Source organism: Delphinus delphis, chromosome X, assembly GCF_949987515.2.
Source record: "Delphinus delphis chromosome X, mDelDel1.2, whole genome shotgun sequence".
Taxonomy (NCBI): Eukaryota; Metazoa; Chordata; class Mammalia; order Artiodactyla; family Delphinidae; genus Delphinus; species Delphinus delphis.
Genome location: NC_082704.1, coordinates 105,692,703 through 105,705,702, shown reverse-complemented (window position 1 = coordinate 105,705,702; position 13,000 = coordinate 105,692,703). Strand labels below are relative to the sequence as shown.

The following is a 13,000-nucleotide window of genomic DNA, read 5'->3' as shown; positions in this document are numbered from 1 at the left end:
ACACAATGGCAAAAGGTGGGAACAACTCAAATGTACATCAGCAGATGATGGATAAACAAGATGTGGCGCACACAAAGCAGGGAATGTTCCTCAGCCCCGAAAAGGAATGACGTGCCGATACGTGTGACGATGTGGACGAGCCTAGGAAACATTGTGCCAAGTGAGAGGGGCCACACAGAAGAGGTCACGTCGTCTCTGGTTCCATTTTGAGGAAAAATCGAGATGGCGGAGTCTGTAGAGACAGAACGCAAATCGGTGGTTTCCTGGGCTGGGGGAGAGGAAGCTGGGAAGTGAGTGCTGAATGGGTACAGAGATTTCTCTCGGGCGATGAAAATGTTTTGGAAGCAGACAGAGGCTGTGGTCGCGCCACATTCTAAATGCAGTAAATGCCAAGGAATTGTACACTTTTAAATGGTTGATTCTTCTGTCAATTATACCACAGTAAGAAACGGAAAGAGAAAACAGAAAACTTCAGGGGTCTTCTGAGCCCCACTGAAACGAGAAAGAAGGTAAAAAGAGATGAGGAAGCAGGGACAGCTGACCAGTTGGTGACCACTCAGGGGAGAGGGACTCCACTTCAGAATGTACCAAAGTTGAAAACACTTGAAAGACAAACCCATTTCCAGATGTTTAGATATTTACCTTCTGCAAATAACCCTGGGTTCTCAAAAATGTAAACGGTTTTATAAAGAGAGAAGACAACATCCCCCTTTCACAGCCAGCGACTGCAGCCTAGAGGAGAACAGCTGGGCTCTGGGGGTGGGGGGCACCTTCTAAAGGGCTGGGGACATCCACGCAAGCAAGGGCCCCTCAAGCATGCTGCGCACTGGGAGGTATCCCATGGCCTCAATAGCAAGATGACAAGCATCAAGTTTTGGTAGCGTTAGCTTGTTTTTGTTTTTTTCCCAAACCAAATGTATAAAAATTGCATTTCAGACACTGGTGCAAAAAGCTTTTAAACTAAATAAACAAATAGGAAAGTGCACTCTCTTCCGAAGGACGTTTCTAATCCTTCGTAGGCCGCGTCAGTATATCGTAGGTACACTGAAAGCACCTGTAAACAGCTACAACCTTCCTGTGGCACGCTAACATGGATGGACCTCGAGGACAGGACACTAAGTGAAATGAGCCCGTCACGAAAGACAAATCCTGTACGATCCCACTTCTACGAAGTATCTAAAGCAGTCACACTCACAGACACAGAAAATAGAGGGGTGGGGGCCAGGGCTGGGGCGAGGGAAACAGGGAGCTGGTGCTCACGGGGATAAAGCTTCACTTTTGCCAGAAGAAAACAACCCTAGAGATCTGCTGTACAGCAACGACAGAAGTCCACTTAACACTACCGAGCTGTACACGTAGAAGGGTGACGCTGCTACACTTAGGCGTTAGTAGCATCTCGTTAGAATAATACTAATTTTGACTTGACTGGTGTTGCAGTTTTATTGCTTGAGAGAAATTACAGGCTTCAGGAGTTTAAACTGACCCTACTTTGGATGTGGATACACTTGAGAACATCGCCATAAAAACAACTGTCAACAGCCACCGCCCAAGCGATGGCTTCGGCGAAACCCTGCCAGTTTAGTAAAGCACTTCCCCGTCTCTATGTAAAAATCATGGGCTTGTGCCTCTGCAGAAAGTTTGTACGTCTAACAACGTAAAAGAGCGACACATTAAAACAAAACCCAAATGCGGGTGAAACTCGAAATGCACTCGGTCGCTGCTCTTGTGTTTTCTAAAGGAGAGAAAATCAGCCAGGCCTCAGGGCTTGGGAACGGCTGGCGGGCCTCTATCCGCGGCGCCCGCGGCCTGGCTGCTGGGCTGCGGGCCCCGAGGGCAAGGCGCGGCGGCGCGGCGGCGCACGTGCACGCTGAACTGCAACTGCGGCCGCGGGGCCGCCAAGGCCCAGCCCGTCTGCTGCGGGGGACTCAGCCCAGGGCTGCTCAGGCCAGAGCCCGGCGGGGACAACACGAGCACCTGGGGCGGCCGGAAGCCGTCCTCTGCACCGAGGTGAACAACCACGGCTTCCTCGGCACGCACGACCGTGTTGGGAACGGCGGCGCCCTGTGAACCTGAAGCCTGTGCCCCCGGACCCTGTGCCCCCGGAACCTGTGCCTCCGGACCCTGTGCCCCCGGAACCTGTACCCCTAGACCCTGTACCCCCGGAACCTGTGCCCCCGGACCCCGTGCCCCCAGTCCTTGGGACGCCGGCAGCCGAGGAGGCGGGGCGCAGGGCCACTGCAGGGGAAGCAGCTGGGCGAGGCGCGGCTGCGGGGCCGGCTGCTGGCTGCTGCACAGGAGCGAACCGCGGGGCAGCTGCACCACAGGAAAGGGTCTGAGATCCGAAGCGTTTTTCTCTGGAGGAGGAGGCGGCGGAGGAGGCGGCGGCGGAAGAGCTCCTGCGGGCAGGTGGCCCGGCTGGATCCCCCTGGGAGCTGGGGCTCTGGTGGCACAGCCTCTCCCCGAGGCCTGGCCTCCACGTCTGGGGCCCACTTCTCTGATGACCTTCAGGCCAACGGAGATCACCGTGACCCGGGAGACCGAGGTCGTCTGTGATGAGCCCGCAGTGGACAGGGTGGTGGCAGGAAGCGTGCTAACTGGGCTCTGCTCCACAGAGGATTCCTGGGAAAGAGCTGGTGGCTTAGGAGCAGGGCCAGGAGATGCACATGCCTGAGAGCTGCCTGCCTGCTGTGAACTGAGACTCTCACCCCAGGAGCTCCTTCCTGAGTGCCAAGGAAGTCGCATGGGTGGAGGTGGATGTGTGGCTCCGCTGTCGGGCACTGAAGACTGAACCCACCCAGTCTTAGGCTGTTCTGGTTCTTTCCCTGGAGAAGGTTGCCTGAGACCGGCTGAGCCACTGGAGCTGTGTGACATCTGCACTGGACACTGGGTGCTCTCCTGGACCGACTCCTCGGGCCGACTGACCACTCTCCCAGCATCAGTCTTTGCCCCGGGCGGGAAACTGTAGGGATGGTTATCTGCGAAGGAGTGGGGGGAAGACAGCTGTCTCTCCCACGTGGCTTCTGTACCGGACCCTTTTCCAGAGGCAAGTGAATTATCAGTCAGCTGCCTGACGGCCAGCCTTGTTGCCTGGGACTGGTAGCCAGCGTCACCTCCAAATGCAAGATCACCTTGTACCTCATGCACTGGCCAGACTGTTGGTTGTGAGTCATCACATCCGACAGACTTCTTCCCTTTAGCGTATTCCTCCACGTCCACTTGAGAAGGTACGGCCAAGTCACAGCGTCTCTGTTTCCACATATCTACACAACTTCCTGCTTTAAAAGTTTTGAGGCCGTAATTCCCACCTGTTTTACTTTCTCTTATTCTTTTGCAGGAAGTCAGGGCTCTTAGCTCAGGAGAAGGTGGACGAGACAGCTCCTGCTGCCGATTCAGAGAGGCCATAGAGTACCTCTTGAAGTTCCTTTTCATGGGAAGAGTGTTCATCTTTTGTTTGTTATAGAGCAGTCTGTTTGCAGTGCACGCTACTGATACAGAAGGGTCTAGACACAGTGGTTCAGCCGTAGCTAAGATCAGTTGGCTCTCAAGCAAAAGTTTGTCCTCCTGGGTCCAATTCTGGTTATCGCTGGCTATGGCCTCTACATCCCAGGCTAAAGTCTGCATCGTGGGGCGTAAGAGAATATGCCTGCTTTGGCAATGGGGAGCTTCCCTGTCGCTGGACTGCCTGTAGTCCCGTATTTCTGCTATCACACACCCGTGATGAAAAACGTTAACCTGAGACTTTTCCAGGAGACCCACTAAAACAGGAGGTAATTCTTCTGCATCCAAGTATTCGAGCAATTCCCCTTCTTCATAGGGCAGTCGGATGATCTCCGAAGATGATCCATTTTCCCCCTTGAGCATCAGCGAATAGCCCTCCTTTCCTGGGTACAGGTTGACCACCAAACACGGCAACGACTCTCTCCTAAGAAGCTTCTCTAACAGGTTCACGTTGCTTGTTAATTCCTCCGTAACCTCAGGCTCTTTTTCACATTCTTCAACATAAATGTCATAAAGTTTTTCATAGAGAGACTTCTCCCCATTAGATGGGTATTTCCTTTCCGGAGGTCTCTGTCGGGCACTTGCAATGATATACTCCGCACGATCCAAAGCTCTTTCTAGAGCCTGCTCCATTGCGGTACAAAATGGGGGCCCTAATGGAAGAGAAAATGTAAGTGAGCGAATGAACCGGGTGAAAACCCTGTCTGCAGTATCGACGAGCATTCTTGCAAACGCGGCCACTCCACAGTGGCGCGAGCAGCCTCACCTCCAAAAGGACACCAAGACACCCGCCCCCGAAGAAGCAGCGCGCAAAATACCTGCGATTTAGGGAAAGACCTAAAGGCGTGCAAGCGGCCACCGCGCTGGATCTCGCTCGCCTCGCGTGGCAGCAGATGACCCGGATGTGAATGTAAGCGATTCTCCGCCCCCCACGCCCCCCACCCCCGCACATCCCCCCGAAGGCGCGCTCATCCGTGCGTCCGCCTGCGCAGATCGTAGGCTCAGGCCTCATCCTTCTATTGCCTCTTGGGCACAGGCCCGCCCCCTTCACTTCTGGTTTTGGGGTCTGCACTTCCACCAAGGGCTGGGCTTCGCCACACCTTCTTTTCTTATAACCTTGAAAAGCACAAGCAGCCAACAATAAAAATCTATCATTTTTTGGTGCGGCTTTAATACGCACCAATTTTCGTGGTACTGCAGTTGCCGGGAAGGTCATGAAAGGTGGTCATTTCTTGGCGATCACTTCACCAAGCATTATTCACTGTTTTGGGAATGTCTTGTTTGTTCCCAGTGGCAGGACTGCTCCTGCTCCTGGTGTCCATCGCCAATTTAACACACCCAAAGACTCCCCATATAGGGCTTCCCTGGTGGCGCAGTGGTTGGGGGTCTGCCTGCCGATGCAGGGGACACGGGTTGCGTGCCCCGGTCCGGGAAGATCCCACGTGCCGCGGAGCGGCTGGGCCCGTGAGCCATGGCCGCTGGGCCTGCGCGTCCGGAGCCTGTGCTCCGCAGTGGGAGAGGCCACAGCAGTGAGAGGCCCGCGTACCGCAAAACAGAACAAAACAAAACAAAACAGAGTCCCCATACATAGCTCTTGCCTACATGCAGGCTCGCTGTATTCGGTGCATCAGAATTCTTCATTGATTCTTCCAGTGATCTCCTGCCTAATGGTGTTCATAGAGATGTGCACGTAACATGACATTCTTTTACAGAAGTACTTACCTTTTATTTCTCTAGGTATTTCAGAAAGGGCTTTATAGTCTTTTTCAAAGTGTGTGGTAGGTACCTTATATCGTCTAAGAATTCCATTCAGGATTGTTTGTTTTAAAAGGTGGTTTGCATCTGATAGGGTTGAGAACTGTTGTTCCAGGTGACGGCAGTACAGTTTAAATGGTTACTCTAACTGTAGACCATAGCTACAGTCCTAGTGGTGGTTTGGAGTGGTATGATTGAGTCCTAGGTAATTTATGGGCCATTGTTTTCCATTAATATTGTTGCCTTGCAATCTGCCAGCCTTTTTGGACAGGTTTTCTTTGTTTTCTGTTTTCAAGAATCTCTTGATGTTTAGGTGTAGACATAATGATACTACAATATTCATAGTGAAGTCACAAATGAGAAGAATCCAAGATAAACTGGTGAAATTCCTGAATTACAGACTACTATAAAATACATGTGTTTTTCTAACCAATAGCAATTATGATCATTACATATTACAGTAGATACAGTCTACTGAAATAGGATTAAAAACTCCTTGACTAAGAGTTCCTTAAACATGTCCCTCGTTCAGCAATCGACAAGAATAATTTTCTCCTGGCATATCAGTTGTCTTTGGGCAAATGTATACAGTCGTCCCTCGGTATCAGCGGGTGATTGGTTCCAGGACACCCGCCCGCCCCCGCAAGGATGCTAAAATCCTCAGATGCTCAAGTCCTTACAGTAGGCCCTCCATGTCCCCATCCCTGGTTCTCCCTCTGCAGATCTGATGATATTTGATCCGTGGTGGGTTGAAACCGCAAATGCGGAACCCGCGGATATGAAAGGCCAATGTGAATACTTGTGGATGCCTCGGGGGGGCTTGAAATCGGTTTAGTTTCTTAGCTCCTTAAAAGCATCCTTCCCTGTCTCTCTCTTTTCCCCTCCACATGCCCACCTTTAGGCTAAGCGTAAGACTGGATAGTTAAACCATAGTTTGCTATCCAGTCATCCAAATAGCCAACTTTAATCAAGCCCAACTGAATGAGGTGAACAGGAGCTCTGACCCTCACTCAAAGCACTGCCTATCCTTCCAACTTGAACAGATGAACTTAGCTGCCTGCCGGCCTCTTGCAGGCTTCTCACCAACCATGATCCCCTTCACCTTCCGTCCTCAGGAATTTGCTGTGTGTTGGGTCTGGAAAAGTACCAGTCTGGGACAGTATTCCGTTTAGGTGGAGAGGCTAATTAGAAAGGGAAAGCTCTGCTTTCTTGGGGATCTGAGGTAGATTCTGTTGGAGGGGAAGTGGCACAGTGGACCTGTGTTGGAGTCAGGTTATCCTTCTAAAAAGTAAAGCCCAGGATTTCTGGGGGCTGCTCCCAGCCTGCACACCAGGCCCGGTAGCTTCTCAGCATGACAGAGGAGGAGGGCTGGGGCTAGGGTGAGGCAAGCAGGAGCCCAGGGTGTAGGGTGCAAGGAGACAGCCACCCTCGGCTTGTGCAGGTCCCAACAGGGCCGGCGCCCTGGGTGCCTGGCTTGCTCACCTTGCCCCAGCCCCGCAGACAAGGCCCCTCACCACCTGGCGCCTGTCTGCTCCCCACCTCTTTCCTCTCCTCTCTTTCCTTTGCTTTCTGTGCTCTGAGCATAGTCACCGGGCACCGACAGGCCCACCCCTTCAGGGCTCTGTGCCCTCTCTGCTTAGTCACCTGCCAAGCTCCACCCATCACCTCAAATATCCCTTCCTGACTTCCAAGGAGCTCGCCTCCTCGTCTCTGCTGTTCTGCCAAAGCACACGTACCACACGCCGTATCAGAGCCAGGCTTCGCATCGGAAGGGAATCGAGCGTGTGTTTGCACCGTTCTCCACACCCAGCCTCTGGATTCTCTGAGGGCAGACACGATGCCTTTTCCGTCTTTGTCTGGTCACCAACTTGGTCATCACTTGGCACAAAGTTGGCACAAGAACGAAGGAACGATTGACCCCCTGCTCTAGTTACTTTACTTCAAGACTCGTGTGAAGAAACATTTCATCCCCTCTTTAGCGGTGAGAAAGGCGTCCCGAGCCGGGTCTTCTGAGCGTCGTGCTGTAGTGCGCCAGGGCGTCTGAGCCTCGGCACTAGTGGCATTTGTGAGGGGGCGTGTTCCCGTGCACCGTAGGGTGTTTAGCAGCACCCCTGGCCTTCCCCACTAGACGCCAACAGCACTCATCCCCCGTTGTGGTAACCCAGAACGGCTCTAGATATTGCCCAAGAGGCCTTGCGGGGGCAAAATCATCCCCCTGGTGAGGAACCCCTCCACTACCCTGCTCTGTAAGCCATGAGCTTGATCCAAATGCAGCCCCTAAGCTCACATCCCCGGGCACCCCTCTCTCAGTAGAGAGGTGCATCTGCCCACTCTGTCATGGGATGGGCGAGATGCTCAGTTGTGGTCCTGACTGTGTCTTCGGTTGGGCTCCCCAGAAGCAAACCCTGACAAGAGGATTCGCGTGCAAGGAGTTTATTTGGGAGCTCATCCCGAGTGACACCGGTCAGGGGAAGGGCAGCTCAGTCAGGGATGGGGAAGAAGGTGATCAAAGGCACGGTCACGAGCAGAAGGCCGCTGTGGACAACCGGTCCCTGCTGGGGCCCTTTGGGAGACAGTACGGAGCAAGCTCAGGTTGTTCTGCCCTAGAGGCAAGGAAGCTGGGCTGTCTCTCCATCCGCTCCTCTCTCTCATTTGACTGACGACAGTCCTGAGGGCATTATTTCCCATCACTCTGGGTTGCCACATGTGAGAGCCACCCGTGCTCCTGTGGCCTGGGTGCCCTCAGAGAGAGCGTCAGGAGTGCTTGCAGTAATACTCAGTCCTCGTGTACAGGACGGCAAGTACCTCGGGGAGACGGGCAGGGCCCCGGCAGCATGGGCTACACCTGTGGCTGAAGAGCCATGGAAGGATGCGGCCATTCGCTCTCGGTGATGGAGACAGTGTGCTCCGTAATATAGGTGGGCGTGTGGAGACGTGAAATTGTACTCCATCCAAGTGAACGGGGCGATTTCACGTGAGGCTTTTGTCAGCTACTACAGCCCACGATGCCAACAGTGGAGAGTGTGGCCCACGCCTTACTCTTCCCCGGGAGGACCCCCGAGGCAGTCTGGCCACACGTGCGCTGGGTGAGGCTCTGTCCCTGGCTGTGCGTGTGTTCCGGTGAGCTTTAGCTGGCCAGACAGTGCTTACCATGGCTCAGCACGCCCTGCACTTGAGCTCCCTAATTGCCTGCTCTTTCCACAGCACGAGGTTTTTGGAAAATGTTCTCAGTGCACACCATCTTTGGAGCCTTCTGAGCACATCAACGAGCACGCTGGCTGATTCTAAGGAGTCCAACTGCTGCCGTCCCCTACAGCAGCTCGACAGAGATGCACATGCTGAGAAAACCCATGGCCAGAAAAGACATGCTAGAGGAGGCAGAGAACTGAATTAATGACAAGATAATTAACCTAATTTACAGTAGTCAACTGGTTCATTCTCTACCCGTTGAGGTGTAGTTCTAGGTTTTTGCCGCCTCTCTCGCTGTGGGTAATTAGAGGGACCAGCCACAGCCTTGCAACTGCCGGGATCAAAGATTGGGGAAGGTAAAGAATCATTGCTTGTTGGTCTCCTCTCGGGTTAACCCTCCATCACTGGCATTGAGACTTAATGCGTTACTCCTGTGATCAGGTCCCAGATTCAGTAAAGCAAATCCCAGGGAACGTTGTAGGTCTGTGAGATTATGTGAGCGAAGATCACTCCCACAGCCTGTTACGTCATTCTGTGCTGCCGCCTCTACTAGTTGTTTATTGAATCTAAGAACTTCTCAGAGCCCGTAATTGTTGCCCTGCATATTTATTTTCCTCTTTTCCCCTTTTCTTGAATTGTGTCTCCCCTCCACCTTCTTCCACTTGTGCACCTTTTTTATCATTTTACTGAAAAATAAATGAAGTTGGATGTTTTCCTGGCGTTATTGCTCTGTTATAAACTCCCTGAGGTAAATAGCCGTAGCCTGAGTCAGGGTTTTTCAGCCTCTGCTTGTTGACGTTGTTGTGGGCGCTGTCCTGTGCAATGTAGGGTGTTCAGTAGCATCCCTGGCCTCTACCCACTCGAGGCCAATAGCAGCCCCATCCCAGTTAAGATAACCAAACATGCCTATGGATACGGCTAAGTGTTCCCTGTGGGGAGCAGAGTTATCCCCAGCTAAGAATCACAACACCATGGTATCACAAAATAGCTGGGTTTAGAGAAAGGAAGCAGCAACCTACAAACCACAAAACACTTTGCACCTTAATTTCTAGGACAGTTCCAATGATTAGGTGTGACTTTTACATTTTTTGTTTGTTTTTTGCTGCAATTACTGCTAAGGTTGGCCCTGAGTTATCTTGCTAATGCTCTAAAATTTCCATTGGACCTGATTAATAAATAGAGTCTCTGGCCAGTAGGAGAGATGCAAACAAAAATATCATTAAGTCTTTAGAAGGTAGATTTTCAAAAATATACTAGCAGAGATTTTCTTTTTTAATTCATCTGCCTGATAAGAGTCACTAACGATTTCCAGATTTTCCACGTTTCTTCAACAATTGAGAATTTTTGCTCATTTCAATAATTTTTCTTTAATCTTCATTCAATATTTGCTCTTTCAATGTATGTTCTCTGCACTTTATTTTGCTTTGTTAATGTCAGACTGTCCCTGGACTCACTCCTTCTCCCACTTTTCTCTATTTACAGTCAATCCTTCAATGACTTCATCTAGTCTCATGGCTTTAGGTACCATCAATACATAGATGGTTCTTCAATTTATATCTCCAGCCTGGACCTCTCCCATGAACTACTCATAACATCAAACTTCCTATTCAAAATCTCTACCTGGGGACTTCCCTGGTGGTGCACTGGTTAAGACTCCGTGCTCCCAATGCAGGGGGCCCGGGTTTGATCCCTGGTCAGGGAACTAGATCCCACATGCATGCTGCAACTGAGTTCGCATGCCACAACTAAGGAGCCTGCCTGCCACAACTAAGACCCGGTGCAGCCAAAAAAAAGGTAATAAATAAATAAAATAAAATGCTATGATGAATGTGGATAACAGAGAGCTATCAACTATCTGTAAAAAAAAAAAAAAATCGGGACTTCCCTGGTGGCACAGCGGTTAAGAATCTGCCTGCCAATGCAGGGGACATGGGTTCGATCCCTGGTCCAGGAAGATCCCACATGCCTCGGAGCAACTAAGTCCGTGCACCACAGCTACTGAGCCCGCGTGCCACAACTACTGAAGCCTGTGCGCTTAGAGCCTGTGCTCTGCAACGAGAAGCCACTGCAATGAGAAGCCCACACACCACAACGAAGAGTAGCCCCTGCTCACCGCACCTAGAGAAAGCCTGCTCACAGCAACGAAGACCCAACTCAGCCAAAAAAAAAAATCTAGTTTTTAACTAGGAGACCCATGGGTGGGTTTCAGAAGGTCTTTGAACTTTCTAAAGTAGTAGATGAATTTCAGATCATTCTTGAGAACCTGTATGGTGTTTTTGTGTTTTTTTTTCTTTTTGAGGGAGGAGAGAAAGCGTAGGGTGGCTGAGGGAGGTGAGAAAAAGACCAGAGACTGGTGGGGCCAGGAAGCCATATTTCACCTACCGTACAACTTTCTCATGAAGTGGAGGAAAAGTCACCACCCAGGAAGAGACCACTGTGCGTGTGCCACGTGGGTGGGTGGGACAAGCTAAGCCAGCCTGTGAGACTCATGGGCTGTGGCCCAAAACATTACCCCTGGGAAACTGCACAATAAAACCACCAAGGGAGTTAAAACACTCAAACCAGCTGTTCAAGAACGGCCTTTTCCTTCCTAAACCCTATAGGCCAGATGCCACTTCCCAGCTGTTTCCTTTCATAGTTTCTCTGCTTTTGTGGATCCCTCAAGGGCCTGTTGATGAGTAAGGAATGTGGAGATCAAATGATAGCCCAGCCCATTCGAAAAGGGTAATTCAAGAAGAGCACAGGTCCCCATTGCTGCTGCTTCTGTCTGTCCAACCTACCAATCACCAGGTGAGTTTTCTTTGGAAAGCCACAGACCTAACAATAAGGGCCGATGAAAACCATCCTGGAATTCATTTTAGAAAGAACCACTTTCTCAGAGTGATCTCTTTAGTGAGTTTCCCCAATCCCTGCACATGTGTCCCCTCATCACAAAAATGTTCACTGGCCCTTCTTATTCTGGATGGTGATGTCAGCATTGGCAGTGAGTTTGTTCTGAACTTCTTTCATTAAGCTGTGAGTTTTCTTCCTGAATTATAGCAGATTATTTAATGTAGACAAAGACCTTAGGATCATCATAGTAGACACTCCATCAGTAGGGGCTATGCGCCACGTAAAATAGGTGATATGCTTCCCAGTTTACAGGCAAGGAAATAGGTGTCTGGAGACTAACCAGAATCATCCTGGCTGACGACAGTCAGCCTTTAGAGCAGAGGTTTGTACCCGTGGCTATCCATTAAAGTCACCTAGGGAGATTTCAAAACTAGCAACACATGGAACCACCCCCAGAGATTCTGTTTCATTGGTCTGGGTGGTGTCTGGGCATCCTTCACTTTCAGAAGCTTCCCAGAGGATTCTAATGTGTAACCAGGATTGAGAACCAATACTTTAAAACTTCACTCTCGTCTACAAGCTCGATTTGCCTCTTCCAGACAGCATTTGGTCCAATGGCACAGTTTTACAGATGAGAACACTGAGGTCCAGGGAAGATGAATGATTTTCTTAAGGCATCAGAATTGGAACTAACCATTAAAAAAATCACAATTTATAACCCTTCTTTGCCTCTGCGTCATCTAAACGCAAACTTGATTGAGCATAAGAATCACCTGATTGCTTGTCAAAAATAAAAACTCCCAGGTTCCTCCCCTGGATATTATTATTAAGTAGGTCTGCGGTAGGGTCCAGCTGTCTATAATTTAATAAGTATCCCCGTGGTGAATATAATCTGGCCAATTTGTTGGTTCTGTATCATTTTTGTTTAAGATTCCACATATAAGTGATATTATGTGATATTTGTCTTTGTCTGTCTGGCTTACTTCACTTAGTTTGATGATCTCTAGGTCCATCCATGTTGCTGCAAGTGGCATATTTCATTATTTTTTAAAACATTTTATTTATTTTTGGCTGTGTTGGGTCTTCGTTGCTGTGCGCGGGCTTTCTCTAGTTGCAATGAGCGGGGCTACTCTTCGTTGCGGTGCGCAGGCTCCTCATTGCGGTGGCTTCTCTTGTGGCGGAGCACGGGCTCTAGGCGCATGGGCTTCAGTTGTGGCTCACGGGCTCTAGAGCGCAGGCTCAGTAGTTGTGGCTCGTGGGCTCTAGAGCGCAGGCTCAGTAGTGGTGGTGCACGGGCTTAGTTGCTCCGCGGCATGTGGCATCTTCCTGGGCCAGGGATCGAATCCGTGTCCCCTGCATTGGCAGACAGATTGTTATTCACTGCGGCAACAGGGAAGTCCCTATTTCATTCTTTTTTTTTATGGCTGAGTAATATTCCATTGTGTATATACACCACATGTTCTTTATACATTCATCTGTCGATGGACATCTATGTCGATTCTGAGCTAATGAGATTGTTGGTATTTTCTTTCTTGCTTCCTTCCTTCCTTTCTTTCTTTCTTTTTTTTTTTTTTGCTGCAAAAAGCGTTATTGTTTCCATTTGGTCCAAGGCTTGGGAGAGAGCTCCAGGGTGGTTAAAAGCTGCCTAGTGGCTGCAGAGCGGGGCTTCAAGCGGAAGCCCTGACGCCACAGGGGCTCCTCAAAGGCCGCTGGGCTCCGGAAGCTC

General features: G+C 50.5%; 1 pseudogene; it reads right to left on the bottom strand.

Moving 5' to 3' along the window:
- Positions 1-1,758: 1,758 nt before the first annotated feature.
- Positions 1,759-4,131, bottom strand: LOC132418250 (transcription factor SPT20 homolog pseudogene; annotated as a pseudogene).
- Positions 4,132-13,000: the final 8,869 nt, after the last annotated feature.